Source organism: Malurus melanocephalus, unplaced genomic scaffold, assembly GCF_030028575.1.
Source record: "Malurus melanocephalus ecotype Western Australia unplaced genomic scaffold, MMel_1.1 scaffold_249, whole genome shotgun sequence".
NCBI classification, from domain to species: Eukaryota; Metazoa; Chordata; class Aves; order Passeriformes; family Maluridae; genus Malurus; species Malurus melanocephalus.
The window spans coordinates 884,341-890,340 of NW_026623481.1; positions in this window are offsets into that span (position 1 = coordinate 884,341).

A 6,000-nucleotide genomic window follows, 5' to 3' on the forward strand; every position below is an offset into this window, starting at 1 on the left:
CCCTGCTTTTTCTGCAGGGTGTGTGTCCTGCTCTTGCTGTTCAAAATCCTAAATTGTTATTGCTAAATAAAATAAGGGGGAAAGAGCCTGTGCATCGGTTGCTGGATCAATGCAAGGAATGGGCAGAAAAGCAGAGCTTTGCCTCAGCAGCCCCTGCCATGTTTGTGGTACAAAGTGATACAGAAGCCAGAACAGAATACTCAGGTGAGAGAAGCACCTGYGGTGATGCCACCAGAGATGATGGAGCTCGGAAGCAGAGGAATGGGAATGTTTGGGTCCCATTTCTGTTTTTCAGTGTGTCCCTCGGGGTGCTGGTTGTAGAGGGGGGACAGGAGAGCGATGATTCGCTGGGTGGAGCAGGGACAGCAGTTCCAAGGGCCTCAGCCTGCTGCTGACGTGCTGCTGTCATCTCTACTTTCTTTCCTTCACCCTGCATTCCCTGCCTGACTCAGAGGGCACCAAACACCAGCCCTGAGCATGAGGTGGCACCTATAGAAAGTCCTGACACAGCCAAAAGGCACGGAGGGAGGGGTGCTGGCAYGGGAGGGACAGTGGGCAGAGGCAAAGGGGTCAATGGCACCTCCTGCTCATCCTCATCCCTCCCTGGAGGGACTTTGTATCCTCCTGCCCTCGGGAAGTCTCTTCCCGCACTTCTGGCCCTGGTCCTGTTTCAGGGCTGCCAAAGCTCTGGCTCACAGGCTGTTGGCAGCTCGAGCTGCCAGACACGAGCAATTTTACCTTCCCCTCCTGACACACAGAGCTTTTTGGGGAGGGTTTTGACATGATCGAGCACTCGCCTTTCCTGAAAATGCTCTGAGCTGTGTGCTTTTGTGGTGATCTCCAATTCYCTCTGTGACCTCTAGGCATCTGAAACAGCTCCAGAGCTGTCACAGCCAACATCTCTGTGCCCCTTTGGGTAAGTTCTATGGGAATTTTCCCACAACAGCTGCTTCATGTGAACTCCATGAAGGACTGAAATGGTTAAGGAGTAAATCTCATTATGCTGTTACAACTGTAATTACAACATAATCATCATTATAATTACTGTAAAAGCATGCTTATGGTTTTTAGATCTAATTAGCACTCATTCAAGTAACTGGAAGGTTAACTATAAAAGAATTAAGTGTTATTACTCCTTTGATTTCAAATTTTTACATGTAATTTTTGGACTAGGCATATTAGGCATATTAATTACCAAATATTTAGAGTACAATTATTCTTAGGCCTACCGGCAAGTTTCCAAGGACATGGGCTAAGTGTGCTCACATGTGGCAGAAAGAATAATTGCATTGTAATTATGMATTACAGTTATAAAAGTCTGCCAAAAACTTAAGAGTAATCACCGTATCTCTAAAATGCATCCTATTATTGCTATACAATTATAAGCTTTTGAGTTTTGTTGAAAAATTGTTTTGCTTTAGCACCTCATGGTGACATAATTTGCCTTTAAATATTGTTCCAGGAAACAATGGGAAATGGGTCATCTTGACTGAGGCTGCCTGCAGCTCCAGCCTCACTGAAAACATTTTTTGATACAGGTAAGTGGTTTGAACAAGTTCTATTACAGGGGAGTTTTTATTGGCTCTGGAAGAGAAAATAWTGCCAGCTCTGAGCACAGTAATGAGGTAATGCTGCTAATGCTAAACCAAAATGTAGAAATAAAATCAGCTTTCGAGATACTGGCACTTACAAGTTGTGATGCATGTGACCTATTTAGATGTCTATTTTAGAATGAAAAAATGTGCYCTAGAAGTGTCTAATTTTTTCCACTGAGCTCAGGGTAATGAGATAAACATGTAATGGTCAGACAAATCCTGCAGTAATTTTTAAGTAAAAGAAATCTGTGGCTTTAGTGCCTGATTTCTGTGCACGTGCCATCCCTCTATCCAGAAGTTGTGCCTGCCTTGAGCTTCTGAAAGTTCAACTCCAGATGTAGCAATTTCAGTGGAGACTCAACRTGTCAAAACATTCAAATCCTTCCCTCCCAGTTACTGTCTGGATTTAGCTGTGCGTTATAATTAGTTTGCAGATGAAGATTATTGTGCTGAGGCTCAGCAAAGCAGAAGGGAAACTTTGCAATACAGAGAAAGGGAGTGAAAGATGCCCTTCAGCCATTTCCATTCCTATKCCTGATATAAACTGCTGCAGGAATGGGCCAGATTCCACCTGGTTCAAGGAGTGTATGAGTGCTGGCACTGGAAGGTGCCTTCCTCATTTGCTTCCACCCATAAGGCATCACCTTGTACTCATCCCCTGCCCCAGGGCTTGATGCAGGTTGCTCAGGGGCTACAGAAGTCGTGGAGTGAATACCACACGTCTGGTATTCCAGCTGTGCTTTTAGGTATCTTCAGAAAGAATAAACCAGCCCACTTAAAAAAAAAAAATCCTCAGCTTTTCAAAAATACTGCTAGAAGAGACCAAGCATAACAGARCCCTTGTTCATATAATGCTGGCTTTTTAGAAATAGATTCTGAAAGCTGAAATTAGGATAAACATTGTAGAAAGCAGTGAGTAGGAGGAAATATATATAGATGCATACAAATATATATATATATTTATGMACTGCTTTAAGAATCTRTTCATGCATTTACTGCTTTTCTGTCATATAAAACTGACTTATCGCTTACATCTGGGTGGAACCTTTCTGACTATAATGKTTTTTACAGTCTACACAGCTCTTTTGTGTGTTATGAAATCAGCTCTTTCTTCAGCCAAATTAAYGGTAAGACACTGATAAATAATTAGTACACGCTCATTTTACTGCAAAGAATGAGTCACTTAGCTTGGCTATCATTTTCTCACAAGTCAGAAGTAGCAGAGGCTTTGAGTTACACGCAAGAACATTAGACACTGAATTATGAACTCCTCATAAGCCAAGTCATTATAGTTTGAGGTTTATGAGATATAGAAATGAATATGAGCACGTCATCCCATGAATAAAAGAAGAGGACGGCTTCAGAAAAGGAACAGCCACGTCCCCACATAAGACCTCTATTGTAGGTGAGCTCTGGTGCACTATCAGCTTTCGCAGGCCTGATCCAAGCTTCACTTCCAGCAAAGATTTGTCCCGAGGGGGTGAATCAGAGGCCAAGCATCCAGAATGTAACTCTATCATGCAGTTCTCCAGCAGACCGCTACGTTACCAAGAAGGATCAGGGCACAAAGCACATCCATCCCCCAGTGCTTCCATCCAGCTCATTCCATGAGGGCAGGTATTGCAAGTTTTACACAGCACACGCAACGTTTTTCATTGTTGTGATGAAAGGAAGTAAAAAGTTGGTGCAGCTGCAGTAAATGCAGTAAATGGTATTTGGGGGTATGGTTTTAGCAGGGAATTAATTAACTGGTTAGTTGCCAAAAAMCCCCACACCTAAGTAGCAGCCAGGCTCCAACCCAGCTGGTTTGAATGGGTTATGAAAACACCTATTCCAKAGACAATTCTGAATTGCTAACAATTTGCAACTGCAAATTGTATTGGATGCTAGTAGTTTTGACATGCAACACATTTAACAAGTTAACAASTGCAAGGAATCAATCCAATAATTTTAATTTTCTTTTGAGTTACAATGTGTCACTATTGATTTCTTGTCTGAATTTCAGAAAAAATCAAAAGGATTTGTCTCAGGTATTTGGAGCCAGACAGGAAGTTCCACCTCCCTAAATGTACAAGACATGCAACGACATACAAAGCTCTTCTTATCAGCACTGGGTGAGCAGATACTTTCCCTCAACTCCAAAGAGGTAGAGTACCTCAGAATCTGTTGGTTTGATGGAAGAACTGATTTTGTTCTTTCTTGTAAATATTYCCACACTCAAAGTAATGGAAGAAAAGACATCAAGAGTTACAACTRCAGCTGTGCAGCCTGAATGTCCCAAGAAACAGGATGGGATGGAAAAGCCTTGGCCAGAAATCATTGCTCTCTGTTAACTGGCCAGTGTGAGATAACCCATTCTGTAGCCACCCCCAGGTATTATGAATCCATCATAGCCATGAGCTACARCAGCAGTCCTTTATCTTATTATTAAAAAGCATTATTTTACCTCTAAAATGATATTGCCGGAACTCCTCTGTTTAACAGAATGAATCAGCTCAGACTGGAGCTTCACAAAATTCTAGTCCAAAACCATGGAATTATTTTTATATATAATTCTGTTTTCACATGGATGCAGCATCAAACTTTGCTGTAACATTAATAAGCATTAACACCTTCAAGAGAAAAACCTGCTGCTGTTCAGTGTGAAGAGGGATTTCATTATGGATAATGATCTCAGTGCTCACATTGAGACAGCCACAGGTACCCATTTGTAAGGAAGTGGCTCTGAAAAGGTCCAAAATCATCTCCTAATGCTGCATTCAGTAGAGAGGCTTCTAGAGAGCAGCGGTTTATTCCTTTATTTCACTATCATTCCAAAACTGACATTTCAATTAAAAACAAAAGATACTTCCAATCAGGACTGAGASTGCTCTGGAAAGTGGTATTGTAGGAGATACAATGGAGAGCATGACAGATTGTCCCAAACTGTGAACTATATGGATAATGCAGCTGATGAAAGGAGAAGTGTAGAAATCCTCAGCCCTTGCTTTTCAAAATTAATCCTCCATGCTGTTTAGTGTGGTGAAGAAAAACARCAYCAGGTAAGTGTGATGTWCTCATTATTGTTGACTCACTACTGTCATAGAASTAAAATTACATGAGTTTACTTCCAAGTCTGCARTAGAGTAAGTAATGCCTATTCCTGTCTTATTTTCAGGAGTTCATTTGACAGGAGTGCAAATCCCCATTTAGATTATTTCTGTTCACTTCTTTGTATGCTTTTTGTCCCAAATTAAGTCTAATTTAATTAGGATTTGAAGCATGAGCATGCAAATTAGGGTTAAATCACCCCCCAAACAAAAGACCAGCACACTACTTTAATCTGATTTATGAATTATTATTTACAGGAAGTGTTCAAAGTGGCATGCACAACTCATACAAATCTCGGGATGTTTCAATTCCTCCTGTTAAATAAGGCTCAAAGAATGCACGGTTGCTGCTGATTTCATTGGATACATTTGTGTTTCACACTGTTGTTTAGCAAACAATTTGGCTGAAAGCTGAAATTCTGTGGTCTGATGCACATTGTTTCTAAAAAGGTGAAGCCTTCAACCGCTCAGTTTGAAATTACTCATGACTTAGACTAGTCTCCATGGGTTCAYATGCTGGCACCAGTACCTGCACAGTCGGTTATGTGCATGGATCTGCACTGTGGATTTTAGGATCCTCTGGGGTGCATGTACTGTTTGGCTTAAGAAAAGGGCCTCTGGATTTTTGCTCCCTGATAAACTCACACTGGATCAGTGTGAAATAGCAGGGCTCAACACCCTTAACATCTCTTTGTGGCAGCAAAGTTTAACCCCTACACATGGTCCGCCCGGTCAATGGCTGTGTTAATGCAGCTGGCTGACCTTGAGCCTCACAGTCTACTGAAGAACTCTTCCATTCTCCTTAATAAATTGCCTTCATTCATTTTTCATTTCACCTTTTKGTACTTCTGTGATAAAGTTTCCACMAAGTTTTCCAGCTCACTTGCCTTAGTGGATCACCTCAAGCTGTTATGAAATGAATGGTGAGTTCTTTGTTCTTTTTTTCCTTTCTAAGAACTCCACCATAAGAGTTCAGCATCTTGCAGCACCTAATGTTGACTTGGCGATATCCCATTTTAGTGTTTTTTTTGTTTGAGGACCCTTTTCACTGCAGAGTTAATGCAGACATCCGTGATGAATTGAAGCAAGGTGGTTAGCTAAGCACAGATGTGAATTTCTCTTCTGCAAATACACTTTCACATCAGAAGATTTTTGCTGGCAACCACCAAACCCAGGTCATTAGGACTTCAGAGAACGTGTCCTGTATCCTTAAGGGAAAGATGGTGGTGGCAATTCTTTAAAAGGAGATTGGCTTACGACTGAAAGTAAAATTTTTGGTGAAATTCAGCACTGAACACAGACTAAATAACAATGGT